This window comes from Mustela lutreola, chromosome 3 (genome assembly GCF_030435805.1).
Source record: "Mustela lutreola isolate mMusLut2 chromosome 3, mMusLut2.pri, whole genome shotgun sequence".
Classification (NCBI taxonomy): Eukaryota; Metazoa; Chordata; class Mammalia; order Carnivora; family Mustelidae; genus Mustela; species Mustela lutreola.
The window spans coordinates 124,970,657-124,986,539 of NC_081292.1; the positions used below are offsets into that span (position 1 = coordinate 124,970,657).

Below are 15,883 nucleotides of genomic sequence, written 5' to 3' on the forward strand. Positions count from 1 at the left end.
TGTCGGGAGGCAGGACCGTTATTCCTGCGGAGCAGGTTAGAACTGATCTCTTTCGGCCACTCCAGGAAACACAAACCTGGGGACGGACTGACGTGTTACGCCTCTTCTAATGACATTTTTTTCTTTTTCTTTTCTGTAGGAGAGAGAGGAGAGACCCTGAAACACGCGCCACCTATCTTTGTGGGGAGGGATAATTGAAGCGCCCTGAGCGTGAGCATCATGTGAAAACGTGATCGCCAAGTTTCTCTCTGGGAAAGGATCTGGGATAGATTATACCTTGAAGTCTCCGCAAACGCTTTAGTGGAAGAAATGAAATTCCACCTCCCTCCCTTCCTCTCTCCCTCCCTCTCGCCTCCCTCCCTTCTCCACGCCCCCCCCCCCCCCCCCCGTCAAGCCTTTGGCATCATTATCCTCATCACTAAATCCTACAGAGTACAGGGCGGAAAACGGTGCACACCATTCACAGAACTGGAGAACTCTTAGGGGCGAAAGTTAAAGGGAAAGATCCCGGGTCCTCAATCCTGATCGCCTCTTCTTATACAGATATTTCTAATGACCAGATTTGAGATGCACATTAAGTTGTGTGGATTTCTCAGCACGTCTTCTGGAACTAAATTCTTTGCCCTTTTTCTTATTTATTTATTTTTTTTCTTTTTAGATGGCAGAGCCAGGAAAAAAAATTAAAAAAAAAAAAACTGCATGTGAATTGCCTCTTAGGGTGTGTGTGTTGGGGTGTGTGTATGGTGAATTTCTGGATTAGATCCCAATACTAAAAAGTAGTTTGGCATTTAAAAAAAGGGTCTCTAAGTAAATTAACATAGAGCACTGGGTTGACTGATCTCTGAATCCCTCTACATCTCACGGAGACCTCACTACAAACTGAGGGAGTGTGTGTAGGAGGAAAAGGAGAAAGGCCATAGAGGAACTTAGCAGGGAAGGAAGAGCATAATATTAAACGGTATGGGGTCTAAGTTTTGGGATATATATTTTTTTGATATTGCAATTAAAGTAAAATTAAAAAGAAAAGACTCCACCTTTGCTCTGAAGGGATTGGTTATGTAAATATGGAAGGGATTTCCTGGAGAATACAGCTTTCTACTGTATGGTTAATTAAATAATCACTCAAAAGCTTCCAACGTGACGCTTCTGTCGTAATCCAATCAGGTTACATAGGTCCTAAACAAGAAAGATATTTTCCACATCTGGAAGTCAGCAATTTAGCAAGTACTGCACATTATTAACCAATTCAGAGCCCACTTCCCAGGGGAATTTTTTTTGAAGTTTAAGTGTTCTTAACCAATGCTCTGCTGTTTTGTTAATCAAAAAGCTGGTTTACACTGCACGTAATTGGAACTAATATAGAAGTAAATAAAGACAGCCAAATTTGAGGATGCTGAGCACAGGCATTTATCGGAAAAGGAAGAAATCTCTTAGCCTCCAATGGTTCAGGCTCAATTTCTTAAAGAACTGTGAGACTTTTTTTTTTTTTTTTTTTTTTTTTTTGAAGAGTGAAAGTGCTTGAGAACCTCAGAACACAAACTTCTAGTCCCACACAGCCTTTGGACTTCTAGCAAAGGTAAAGGTGGAGGTGTTAAAGAGGACTAAACAACCTCACGCCAGCTTTTCTGCTTTAATATTGTTAGTGTCACAGCCCCCTGTTTTCAGTCTGATGAAATCTGAAACAAATAATACCCTGATCCAACACCAGACTTTTACTTATATTAAGATAAACTGCTTTGAATTGTGCTTTGAATGTGTGCCTAAAGCAAGACTTTGAATTCAGGAGTCACTTGCAATTGTACTCAGAGGAGGGGAAAGCCACCACAGGGGTAGTCACATCCACACTCCCAGAGGTGCATGTCTTTGTATTTTGTATGGGGGGAGGGGGCGCAAAAGCTATCCAGCATGACCACAGCCACTTCTTACTTTAAGTTGCAAGCAAGTAAAATTTCACAGTTGTTTACAGACTCACCTCTCTCCCAACTTGAGTAGTACAATGAGAATAACTAGATAAATTAATCTTCTTCCCCACCCCATTACAGATAATTTACCTATAGAAGAGGCGCATTCAAGATCATCAGTCTAAAAGTTAATTATAAAAAAAGGAAAATTAATGATTTCCAATATGGGCCAGATATATTTTAAATATTATGTTTTACATTACTTGTAATAGTACATACTAAATCTATGTATGATTTATCAAATTCCTCCTCTGAGATTTCTCTCTATTGTTAATGTCCTTTTTTCGTCCTCTTCCCACTTTCCCCTCCTTTTTATTAAAAAAAAAAAAAAAAGGAATCCAGCTTTCTCTAGAAGTTTGCTTTTCAGTATCCCCACTTCCATTCCCAAGGAAGAAGGATTCCATTCATTGCAAGGACTGATTCCAGTCAAGATCCCACTCACTGCATTAGCCCAGGTAGTCATTGGATGATGGTTCCAGTCGCAGACACTCTTAGCAAAACCTCAGGTCAAAGGGTCCAAGGGAAGGGCTAACAAATCACTTGTCTTTATTATGTATATTAGTGTCAGGTTACTTAGGATCTGGCTGGGGAGAGAAAGAGAGAGAGAGAGAGAGAGAGAGAGAGAGAGAGACTCGAGTATTTCCATTAAAAACACCTAATCATCTGATTGCTCTGGGCTCAGTAATTGTTGAAGTGGCAGGAGGCAGCCCCAACACTTAGGACTGGGAGTTCCGACTTTCGAGTATTTGATTTGGGGTTAAAAAAAAAAAAAAAAGCAATCTTTCAGGTTCCCATTAAGGTGTATGTTTGGATGATGGCAAGGGAACGGTCTCTGAGAGGGGTGAGCGCGCACGTAGGTTGCCCCCCGCCCTTGCCTGGCACGCCCCTGGCACTCTAGTCCTCATTTGACCAAGAGTTCCCACCAACGCAGAGGCGGTGAGATCGGAGGAAGCCGAATATAAATTTGTTCCGAACACTCCCTTAGTCCGAAGGCCAGGTCGGGGACAATGAGGATCGTGGGATCAGCGGGATGCATAAGCGCAGGGCGCAGGGAAAAGTCGAGAGAGGACTGGTGCTTTCGGCTCCTCACACAGCAAAATCAAGTCCTGCAAATGAATCGCTCCTTCCCGATCTTTCTTTCCCATTAATAATCCATTTCGAGATTAGCGCAGACGAAGGGGATTAAAACAACAGATACAAGTAAATCTGAAATGATATTGCCATCGACATTGGAGGGAGAAAAAAAATTCTTTAGGATTTCTTTCAGTAAAATAAACTGCCTCCCTCAGGATTCCCTCCACCCAGGCAGGGTGAGAAGATGCACTTTTGTTTTCCAATTTCCTTCAGCCAGGATCTGGTGCCTGTCCCCCAATTCACCTCTCAATCTGTCAATTTCCCCAACTTTCACAGCAGTTCGCCCCCCCCTTCCCCCACCCCTCGCGCCAGCCCCCAGCTCCGCTCGCCGGCCCAGAAGCCCGAAGAGATACAATGTTTCTGCCCTTGAACACGCAGGCTGTGGAAGGAATTCGAATTTGGCCCAGCTAATGAATATTTTTTTATAGCAAATTTTGTTTATTTTGTACCATGTGGAGAAAATAAAAAAAAAAAAAAGAAAACGTATTCTCGTTTTGAAACGGAATTGATCTTTCATCTAGAGGAATTATTTCAACCCTGTGTTGTTACGCAGGAGGTGGGCAACTTCTTTTAGAGTTGCAAGCAAAGGGTGATAAGGGAGACCCCTGGATTGGAGTGTGTGTGGAGGGGGTGGGGGGCGGCAGGGGTCCAAGTCAAGCCAAACGGTTTTCTCACGTGCAAACTTGCAATCCAATCCATTCGGAGTTGAGCCTAGGATAGGAGGGGAAAATCTATTTAAAAAAAAAAAAAAATCAGGAGCATCTCTCTGAGAAACCCTCTTAAACAAAATCAAAACAGGACTAGAGAACCTCAGACCGACCCTAACATCCCTGCTGTGAGGCCCGCGGGCTGTGGAATCACGCACGTCACCTGGCCCCAGCAGGGCGGCCAGCTGAGGGGTTCTTTTTATTTTATTTTCCTTTATTTTTTGAAGTTAAGGCTGAATCTGGGCTTCAGTGCTTTTGCCAACGTCTTCCCTGAAAGGATCCAGCAAACTTCAGGACTCAAATGAGCGTCTTAATTTATTGATGCAAAACAGATCTGCTTGTCGCCCCCAATTCTCGGCGCGCTCGGTCCCCCACGCCCCCAGCTTCGGTCCCTCCATTCGATCTCAGGGTAAGGCCCCGCCGCACAGGCGGAGGAGCACGTTGGGGGGGGGGGTGTCGGTCCCCGCCCGCTCGCCCGCTCGCCCGCTCGCCCGCCCTCCCCAGATCCGTACCCTCCCGGGAACCCCGCGACCCCCGCCCCGCCGCCGGGTCAGCTGACCTGGGTCGCTAGCTAGCCTGCTCCCCGCCCGCCGCCCTGTTTCCGGTCCCCGGGGTCCGCGAGCTGCGCAAGGAGCGGGAGCGGCCGCAGCCGGGAGGTGATGCTGGGGGCTGATTACCATGAGAAAGGCTGTGCCTGGAAAAGCCTCCTCCACGCGACTGTCAATCTCTCCAGGGGAGGGGGGGGGGGCGGGGACGGAAAGGGGCCCTGTAGGAGTCACCAGAAAACTTGGAGTAAGTTGGATGCGACGCAGGCCCGAGGAGGTGGCTTTCGCCTCAACTTGGAAGGCTGTGGCGTTAAGGGCGCGGACGCCAGCAGCTTCGCCAGGGAATTAGAAACCAAAAATCCTTCCTTTCCTCCCTCCCTCTTGCCCTCCTGTCAGCCCTCCCTGTCCTTTATCCTTATTTTCTTGAAATTCTTTTCCAATTGCATTTTCTACATTCTCCTTTCTTTTTATCTGATTATCTTCTTTTTGCAATCTCTTGTTTTGTTTCTTAGCATCCCCTCTCTCTCTGGCTCTCGCTCTCGCTCTGATTCTTTTGTGCCTCCTTTATGTGTCCAGATTTATCATTTAGTTTTGAAAACACAGTGTTTAATATGTAATTAATCTACCAGCAGGAGGTCAGGGACGCCTTAACTAAAATAACTCCCTGGGTCATCAGAGAGCAAGTTCACCAGGTGTCAGTGAAAAGTAAATCATAATCATAAATATAAATCAATATCTTAGTAATCAAATGGTTTCTTATCCTGAATCATATCAGCTCAAACTGATTTTTTTTAAAAGATACAATCTTCCTGGAAAAAAATAATAATACTTGAAAAAGAGAAATAATTTATAAGTAAAACAATGTGAAAAAATTCTCATTTATAATGAAACTTTGGCAGTACTTAACAGACTTTAGAAATTACGATAGGTAATTTAAAGAAACTGAAACTGATTTATCTTTTAATGTTTATTCAGAAAGCATAAAAAATTCCTAAAGCACCCTCACTTCAGAGAGAAACAAGTTTATTTGTACTTGCTAAACAAATTCACAACTTGAGTCCTTGGCCAGGTTGCCCCATTACCTAGCAGGTGAGTGAACACGGGGCTGCTTATGTCATGAATGTGGCTATGTTTTTGTTTTCCTTATTTTTTTGCCTTTCATTCATTTTTGAGCACATTTGTGTTCACTTATTGAAATTCAGAGTTTGCACTTGTTTACAATTTGTTTACTTTGTTGCATTTTTAGAACTTGTTAGAAGTCAATTGAACATGTATATTAAGCTGCTTTTTAGGCCAAGAAAAATAAAGATGCATTAGAAAGATGCCTTTTATGCTTCATAATTATTAATTGACATTTTATGATGAATAATTAATCATTTGAATAATTTTGGTATCTCTGATCTGAACACATATTTGCATATCTAATGCTTGATTTTAGCTGTGTTTTTTTTTTTTAATCATTCTCTTAGGACAAAGAAACAAAGTAACATTTTAATGTAAAATTTCTTTTTAGCATTTGTGTAAGTTTATTAAGTTGTAGTATTCTTTCTAGATAGCCATAAAACTTAACAATTTGTAAACCACTTATGTAGCAATAACATACAAATATGTGACAAAACTAGTTAATTAGGAAAAACAATACCCTGTGTAAAATCAGTTCACTCTCCTCTCCAAATGCAGAGATAAGCACTGATTATGCACCATATTTTTCTTATTGGAATTTGATCATTGAATTTTTTGGTTATGTCTATTTATACAGGTCAAAAAGTGGAACACTGAGATAATTGACAAATAAGACATGGTACTTAAGGTAATTTTTCATTTTTTTACTTATTAATATATAGTCTGATTTAAAGTCCTTTAAAAATGATCATGCAAATATGTCCGTGGAATCTTAATGCCCCTGTGTCAGTTGAAGTCTGAAGGATCTATTTCTGATGCTAGCAGTGCAGATTACTACCTGTATGATTACAGGCAACTAACTCTAAACTTGTTTGCTTATCAACAATGTGAATATGCTAATAGTGTTCATTCCTTAGGGTTTTTATCGGGAATTAAATGAAGTTAATACATGAAATGTCATTACAATATAGCTTTATTGTTATAATGGAAAGTTGAAAAAATAACACGGAACATACAGATCAATTAGAGATAGTATAAATTAATTTTGACTACTAAAAACAACTATTTAACTTTAGTATCATTCATAATTTTTGTATTGAGAAATGAATGCCTTGTCATTAAGTGAAGAAATAAAATGGAAAACATCATAAGATTTATAGCTAGTTTATGATTCTTTAGACCTGTTCAAGGGATGCATAGCCATCGATGTGAGAATAAATACAGTATTTCTTTATTATGTTCATTCAGCAGTTAATTTATTGTATTCAAGATGGTCATAATTTGGTTATAAATATCAGACTTCTTTTAATCCAAGTGTATAAACTTGAAGTTCCTCATGTTGTTTAGTAACATACTGTCTTTGAGTATAAGGGTTAAATGTGCAAAAGCTCAGAAGCAGTCTTGAGTAAGAATTGTGAGAAAAAAAGGCAAATTTACAAATTTGGAGACCAGGAATTTGGCTGTCAGAGCATTATTTGCTGTAAGACCATTCATAATGAACTGAACATTCCCTTTTGGAATTGTAGTTATCCTGGGGTTTGTGCTAATTCCAAGTACCTATAGTGGCGGAGAAAATCAGTTTATTAAATGGAAAATGAAATCCCTAGTCTCTTAAACATCCACAAGACCAGATTTTCTTTTTGGTGCAAAAGCTGAAAAATCGATGCAAATGCTAAGGGGAAAAAAACTATTGTGATTTTTAATCCCAATACTGATGGCTCTTTGTTGTTGTTTTCTTTGACTCCTCAAAACACTCCAAGTGTCCCCTAATTGTTTCCTTTCTCAGAGAATTCCTTCCAAACTCCTTGTAGGTCAAAACCACCAAAAGGGCCATTTGGACATCAGCCTGGGGGCTCAGAGTGGCCTGTACCTTTTTCTTTTCCCTTTTTAAAGGGAAATGGAACCAGCAATTGTTTGTACCTACAGATTGTCTGGTGACCTGGAAATAACTTCATACTGCTTTGTGGTCTTCTGTAATAGTCCTCATTCTGTTAAAAGGTCAAAATTATAAACTTTGTGCTCTACTCAGTTCTAATTTTGCACCATTCCAGGGGGGTGATTTTTGGTTGTCAGAGTTGTTTCAGGTATTTAAATATAAAAACCTTCCTCTCAAAAATGTTCTTCTCCATGATAATCACAATATGATAATCACAATACTATGCCATAATAGTAGCTAAGAAAATAACAACAACAACAAAACTTCTTGTCTAGGCCTGACAGTTTTAGAGCTGACCTAGGGAGAATTGATGACTTTCTCTAGAAGTCAAGTGTCTGGTTCTATGTAGGACTTTGAATCTGTCAGGGCCACCTTCATGGCCAACACCACATGCACAGGTTATCCACAATCATCTCGCCTTTCACAGATATCCTTCCGAACCACTTGTGTCTACCCACTCTGCACACTCTATCATGTTCCACTTCCAGTCTTGCTGGATGATTGTGTTAGCGTTTGTTTTTCCATGTACGGCTTATTTTGCCTCTTGGACCTAATACTTAGGCTCATTTCTCTAGTTACGACATTGACTGAAGTCAAATGCTCAGGCTGAATTCTTTCTCTAGCTTTGTTGCCTGTGGCTTCACAGGTCAATTCAGTCTTCTCTCCAGGACCCTCGGCTCCAGAAAGGCTCCTATGTACAGTTTCCTCCTCACTAACCCTGGCTCCAGTGTTGGGCCCAAGCACAGGACAAATTAGTGATGAAGATCATGATACAGGCATATCTGGGAATAGTTCTTCTTTCTTTCTTTTCTTTTTAAAGATTTATTTATTTATTTATTTGACAGACAGAGATCACAAGTAGGCAGAGAGAGAAAGGAGGAGCAGGCAGAGAGCCCGATGCGGGGCTCGATCCCAGGATGCCGGGATCGTGACCCAAGCCGAAGGCAGAGGCCTTAACCCACTGAGCCACTCAAGCACCCCAATAGTTCTTATTTCTTATATAATTCTTTTATTGCCTATTGACTGCAAACTGGATGTATTTGACACTAGATTCTTTATAGTCTCCTCAATGATAGCCTATTACTATGGCAAAGATACAGATTTGGGAATTAGATGAATTGGGTTTGATTCCCTGCTTTGTGTGTATTAATTGTGTATTGAGGACAAGATATTAAACTCTTATGAACCTCATTTTAAAAATGAGCGAAAGAAAGGTGCCTGGCTGACTTAGTAGGTAAAACATGTAACTCTTAATCTTGGGGTTGTGAATTTGAACCCCACGTTGGGCATAGAGATTACTTTAAAAAAAAAGGGCAAGAGAAAACTTAGGTTTTAGCTGATTGTGATGAAAAAATATAACAACATATGTAAAATGTCTGATACAGGATACATGTATCGATAAGTAGGAATTCCTTCCCATGAATTATCTGAAAAATATATGAAGTTAAATTATAAAAAAGTAGTGTAGATGTAGCATGTGTTTTAGTTTTTAATTTTATTATTTTAATTATTATTATTATTTATTTTATGATTCTGCTAGGAATTATTTAACTGGTTCTTTCATTATACAGGCATCAATGCTTACTGATAACAAAATTAGAAAAATAGGAGGTACCAGGAGAGGTACCTGGGTAGCTCAGTTAGTTAAGCATCTGACTATTTAGTTCTACTCAGGTCATGATCTTGGGGTCATGGGATCGAGCCCCACATCAGGCTCCAGGCTGGACCTGGAGTCTGGTTGGGATTCTCTCTCTCCCTTTCCCTCTGTCCCTCACTGCTGCTCACATGCATGCTTTCTTTCTAAATAAATAAATAAAATCTTAAAAAAAAAAAAAAAAAAAAAAAAGAGAGAGAGAAAAGAAAAATACCATGGAATTTTTTGAATTTGTAGTAGAAAAGGTGTGTGTGGGGTGTTCGTGTTTTCACGATAACAAACACCATGATACTAGCCTGTAAGATTATATATTTCACATGTGCATTTGTAATCGTAAGACAATGGTATTTTCCCGTGTCATTCTCCCCATGTGACGTGGCAAGGGAGGGAGCAGTCTTGTAGCTTGCTCAGTGTGGTCAGAAAGTGTCAAAGATCCCATCAGCTCAAAGTGAAAGGAAGAGGATCTTAGCACTGTCCAAAGCTCTTCCCTACTCCTACCCAAATCTTAGAGCATTGAAGGACTCGTGGAAGGGGTAGAAGGGATAGAAGGGCACTGAGAACTTTGGCCTGCAGTGTCTTCTTCCTCGCCCTCAAGTTGAGTGCTGAAACATCTACTTAAAAAAATAAAAATAAAAAAGTAAGACTATGTGTATAGCACAGATATTGCTTCACTCTCCTGCCAGCAAATTTGGGAGTGGGGTTGGTCAGCAGGCCCTGGCATGATCTACTGTGTATGTGACTTTTCTACCCTATGCCCTAGAAAGGAGGGCGTCAGGGGAGGACTGGGCTGTGGACACAGGGAGCATATTGGTCCGATGGTTCTACCACAGAACGATCCAGGCTTCTTTCTCTCTCTCTCTGGAACTAACTTTGCTACATACACACAAGAAATCTGTTCCTATTAGGTTTTTCCTTGACTGTTGTGGAACAATGAGTATGGCCCCTGGGGCAAAAGGGTAATTCTTCTGGGCTGAGGACAACTAGCTTACCTAATTGTTCTTGGGTATGTCTGGACCCTTCTAGACAAGAGGGACAGAACAAAAGTGAATGTGCACAAAAAATCTTGGCCTTTCAAAACAAGAAGGAAAAATTAAAACCTCATTCTTTTAAAGCTTAATTTATCTATCTAACAAATATTTAGAATTTCAGTTTAGAGAAATCAGCATGATTCTGAGGTATAGTGTTCCCTACCATCATCTACAAATTATATAGAATATCGAAACAGTATTTACGATCGTTTGCATGGTCCTTAGGTAGAGACGATCTCTATTGAAGTTCTGCTTCTACTAGGAAGGGTTCTTGTGTGGCTGAGGGAAATATTCAGGACTGGGTGAAGTACGCTTGCATTTGCAATCACTTTGAACTTTGCTTTTGGAGCAAAGCAATGTGTTTTATGATATTGAAGCAAAGTACCATCACCTGGAAATTTTTAATCATTGCTTCATTTAGGATCTCTAAATAATAATTTATTTGACAAAGGAAGGTGATCAGTCATTGATGCATGTTTCCCAATCCCCTAGAACAGTGTCTATTATATCATAAATATTTGTTGTTTTTTTGTAAAATCTGACGTTCATTAAGAAGCTTTAAAGGGAAATAAAGTGATCTCTCATTTCACACTTGTAGTGATTTGGATAAGAATGAGGATAAATGAAGATATCAGGCAGGGATATGAACTTAGGGACTCAGACACACACACCTCCTTTTTATCAAGTTATGTACCCAGTTACATTATTTAACATAAACTGTCTTATTCCTCTTCCTCTGTATCAGTTTTACACCTGGCCTAAAATAAATGAACATATGCAGAACTATGTGTATATATATTTGTCTTTCTCTTTCAATGACTCTGATGAGTCTTTCCATGGTTGACTTTTATGTAAATGTATTAAATTTTAATAAGAGTTTTTTCCTGAAAAAAGAAAGAAAGCATAAGGAGAAAATGGACCGGACTAATACAAGTACGGTTTGCTTACAAAGGCAAGTGTGAATTTGCAGTTTAGGATAAATGATCTCTTCGCCTGCTAAGACCACACAACAGCTAAAGAAAGAAAATGAAAAGATGAGAAGCCGCGTTTTGTTTCTCCTTTAAGTAAATGAGCAGTCTCCATCAACCAATGGTCTAGATGATTCTCTTGCCAGCAGTTTCATTTTCATGTAGAATAGTAACTGGTTGCTCAAAGGTCTTGAGGTGAAAAGTGTGAGCCCTATTTACAATGCTTTCTTTCTCCCGTACCCTTCCTTCTCTCTTCTTCCCTCTGCTTCGGGTCCTATTTCTCAGGGCCTTCACCACTCCTTACCTTTCTTTTGGTGCTCCCTTTTCAGAGGGAAACCTATCGAAAGATAGCCTTGTCCACAGTCTTCAACAGGCTTAACTTTTAAATAATAAGCTATAAGGGGCACCTGGGTGGCTCAGTGGGTTAAAGCCTCTGCCTTTGGCTTGGGTCATGATTCCCAGGGTCCTGGGATCGAGTCCCACATCTGGCTCTCTGCTCAGCAGGGAGCCTGCTTTCTCCTCTCTTTCTCTCCCTGCCTCTCTGCCTACTTGTGATCTCTGCCTGTCAAATAAATAAAATTTAATAAATAAATAAATAAATAATAAGCTAATTAAAAGGAAGATTAGAAATTTCCACTATATTGCAGAAACCTACCCAGAGCAAACAGAATGTTGACCTGAAATATTGTAAGGAAGGCAGTTCAATACCATTATTGTATGTTCAGTGCCTTGAGTGGAGTTTGGTGGCTGAGAGGTGTGGAAGTATGTCTGTTGAATGAATGAATGCATGCATACGTGAATACTGCAGAAAGGAAGCCAGGCTAAGACAACAGGTGCCATTTGTTCCACATGACAAATAAGAATCAAAAGATATTAATGTAGGTGCAAAAATCACCTGTGGTCATAAACAGGATTCTGACATTATTTTTGAATTCCAAGTATAAGATTTTATTTCCAAAATGAAATACCAAAATCATTTACCAAGCAATAGAGATATAACAGTCTCTCAGTCACTCACTTGCAAAGGAAATTTTCAATACAAATAAAGTCATACATATTTATACTAGGGTAATTCAAAATAACTTCCTCACATAAGCACTGCTACGTTCAAATAAAATCTTGCCAACACTTCTGAGTACATTGCTTTAAGGAAAAAAAAATGCTCCCTGTAGCGTCCGAACTATTTAAAAATCTTGCCAGCTTCTTCAACATACATCAGTTATCTCTCTTTAAATCACTGACAAGAATTTAAAAACTGCTTCATCAGAACAACTGTTACCCTTTCTCATACTCTAGTTAGAACCTGATCTTCTAAAAAGGACCATATTTACAGCTTCTTTTGAAATTTTGAAACCATTTGGCTGATATGTTTTTGCTACATTTTCTTTTCTTGATTTAATTACTGGGGACATTTGCATGAAAACAGGAGGACAGAGACATAAGATTTTTGTCTTATGAGTTCATCTGTTTCTGATGCTTATTCCCCACCTGAGATCAGTATTTGTTTTATTCTAATTGGGAAGCCAGGAGCTGGATTGGAAATGAAGTTGTTGGAGGTGAAATAAAGTTCAGAAATAGGGACACAGGAGGCTAAGGGACTGGTGGAGGATATGATAAGGGTTTTTCTCCTAGGCTACTTATTTACAAGTAGTCATTATGTCAGTGACACATGGTGTTTTATTGAAAAGGTTAGAAACCAGGGAACTCTACAGAATTGGTTGGTGCTTCTCTAAGGATACCACACTCAGGCAGTCACTACTCAGTTGTAGGTGTTGACATGCATCAGAGAAAACAGTGAAGGCTCTGAGCCTCGGTCCCCCAGGAACTCTAGAGATGGCCACCAGAAGTGGGGAAGGAGATAACGCCAAATGCCCCACTAATTCTGACCACCTTGCAAATGTTTGTGGTTTTTCACAGGAGAATCAGAGAAGACTATCAGGATGAATTCTGAGCATCTTCAGCTGGATTTTCATGGGTATGTAGAAATATACGTGGTCAGAGTTGAAGTCATAATCTTCTAACTTGTCACGTTCTTCCATATTTTACCGCTTGCTGAAGGGCACAACTGTCCATCCAGTCCCAAGCCCAAATTCTGAGGTGACTTTTGACTTCTCTCTTTTTTAAAAAAATCCATACGTCATCACCCAGCCAATGTTATTAAATCCTTACCTCCTCGAGTTTCTCAGATGTGCTCACATTGCCCAAATCCTCCATACCGACATTCCTGCCCCACTCAGGGACTCATCATCTCTTTCCTGGAAGGCTGGGCCCACCTCCCCACTCGCTTTCCTGTTCCCTGTCTTTTCTCCCTCACGTCCATTCTCCACACCATGACCAGAGTCAACGAGTGATGCGGAACATATCTGTCTGTGGCGCTGCTGAGCCTAAAACCCGTCGGCTGTTTCCACATGACATCACTGTGGTGCTTCACAAAGTCACCTAATCCCAAAGATGGAACCCTGAGGACGGCTGTTTTCATATTTATACTTATTAATTAGTACTTATATTTAGCAATTTAAACTTTGCTTCTCTTTCACAGCTGTGGGTAAAACTGAGACTCTAAGTCGGTGGGCCAAGTTAGTCCTGCCTGCTCCCCCGGTTTGAATACTGCAGTGTGAGAGGCACAGGGCCAGGGCCGTAAATCACGGGTTCTTTAGCCAAGCACACGAGGCCCTCGGAGGTGGAACGTGTCCTCTCCTGCCAATCTTAATGGCACATTACACTTTCATACTACAGTTTGTATTTTCCCCTAAAAAAACCCTGCATCATTCCCAATGTTAGGGATGTTGCCTATGCTATTAACTGGGAATATTCTCTGCTATCCCTCCATTTGGCTGACTTCTGTGTACATTCTCTAACTCAGCTCACATGTCCTCTCCTCCTGGAAATCTGGGGCTGGCTCCCCTGTGTCCTCATGGCACTTGGCATCCTGCACGGCTCTCCTTCCTTTATATGTCTACTCTCAACACAGTAGAGAGTCCCAGGAAGTAGGGACACTGTCATTTTCATCTTTATGCCCTATTATGGGCTGAATGTTGTATCTCCCAGAATTCGTTTATTGAAGGCCTAACTCCCAATGTGACGGTGCGTGGTGGTAGGACATTTGGGAGGTAATTAGGTTGAGATGAGTTCATAAGGGCAGGGTGCCCACGGTGGGATTAATACCCTTGTAAGCAGAAGAACACTGAGAGCTCGCTCTCCTTCTGCACATGTGTGAGGGGAAGGGCACATGAGCCCCCAGCAAGTGGTGGCCATTTATAAGCTAGGAAGCCAGTTCTTGCCAGGAAGTGAATTCCCTGACACCTTGATCTTAGAATTCCCGGGTTTCAGAGCTCTAAGAATTAAATGTCTATTGTTTAAGCCACGCAGTCTGTGGTATTTTGTTGTAACAGCCCAAGCTAAGACATAGCCTCAACTCAAAGTATCTGGCACATGGTGGACACTTAAAAATACATTTTGAAGTGAATGTGAATGTCATGGTACAGGTTAATTTTCACCACTGGACAAAGAACTCCAGGCACACATGTGTTCTTCAGACAATGCATTTAGCTGCGGGAGCACTCTAGTCTTCCTGCACTTCATATTAATAGGGGACCCAAAAGTTGGAAAGGTCTCATAGTAGTTTTGAATAACTTATATTTAGTTTAGACATGCATTTGCAAAAGTATTCAAATAAAAATAACTTTCACATGTAAAACATTTTCAAATTTCAAAGCTTTTACATATGTATTATCTTCACTTGATCCTTACAATAAACTTTCAAGGTTGGCAGATATTATTATGCCCAATTTGGAAAAGCAGGAAATTAAGATTTTGATGGAGTAAGACAAAATAATCAAACCCATTTTGGAAGTCCCAAGTATGTTTCAGATATGGAAGCATCTTTGTGAAACTGGCAAAGAGCAAATTTTAGTATTCTTCTGTGACAGATGAGGAAACAGGGTGTTGAGAGGACTGGCTCAGAGTCACAGGGGGCCACCGTTAAAGGCAAATTGAACTCTATCCTGTGACTCAGATTAGTCCTGATGCATAAATGTACATTTATGTGTACATGTTAGAAAGGGAGCCTTGGTTTTAAGAAAGCATCCTGAAGAAATTTTTTCTTTTCTCGTCCATAGCTGGTTTGTTACTTGTCTTTCAACACATAAAGACACCAAATAAGAAACAGAGTTGTTTAAGAGAGTAGTTTGGGAGCAAAATTGGAAAACTATTTTGGTTTATTTAAGATGGAGGAGTTGGGGCAGCAGGGATCATATTGAGTGATCCTATATGGATCATAAACATTTAAAAATAATTTCTTCCTTTTGTCATAAAGTCATAAAATACTTAGTTTTTACTAAACATAATGAGACCATCTCAATATATCTTACCTGTAAGTTTCTAGGATTTTTTTCCCTAATAAATGTGAAGCCCAAGAAAAGGCATATTTATTATAGTTCTATTGTTGAATGAAAATGCTACTTCCAGCAAGAGACTTTTACTTCTGTCTACTTAGAATTTTATAAAGCAAATTTGGCAGATACTCTTCTGAGGGGAGAAAAATTTCACATAAGTTAGGATGGTAGATAAAAACACATTATTTATTTGTGCTTTGAGTCACTCTTGAGAGGCCAGTAATACAAAATAAATTCTGTATAGCCTATGAAGCAATGACTAAATGCAAAGATATTTGTAATCATCCCCCTACCTACCCTTTGAAATTGGTTAGTTTTACAAAGTATGTCCTTATGTGTAAATACGTTAAAGTTGAAATGTGTCAGTTGAGGATTATGAGCTAATTAATAAATTCAAATACGAGACAGGCACTTCATTTCCTAAACTAATGAAT

General features: G+C 40.1%; 1 long non-coding RNA gene across 1 annotated transcript; it reads right to left on the reverse strand.

Moving 5' to 3' along the window:
- Positions 1-3,512: 3,512 nt before the first annotated feature.
- On the reverse strand, positions 3,513-4,906 carry LOC131826983 (uncharacterized). The gene is made up of 2 exons (XR_009351832.1): positions 4,362-4,906; positions 3,513-3,806 (listed from the first exon to the last, which is right to left on the reverse strand). It is a non-coding gene; the product is annotated as an uncharacterized LOC131826983 (long non-coding RNA).
- Between the last annotated feature and the right edge of the window lie 10,977 nt (positions 4,907-15,883).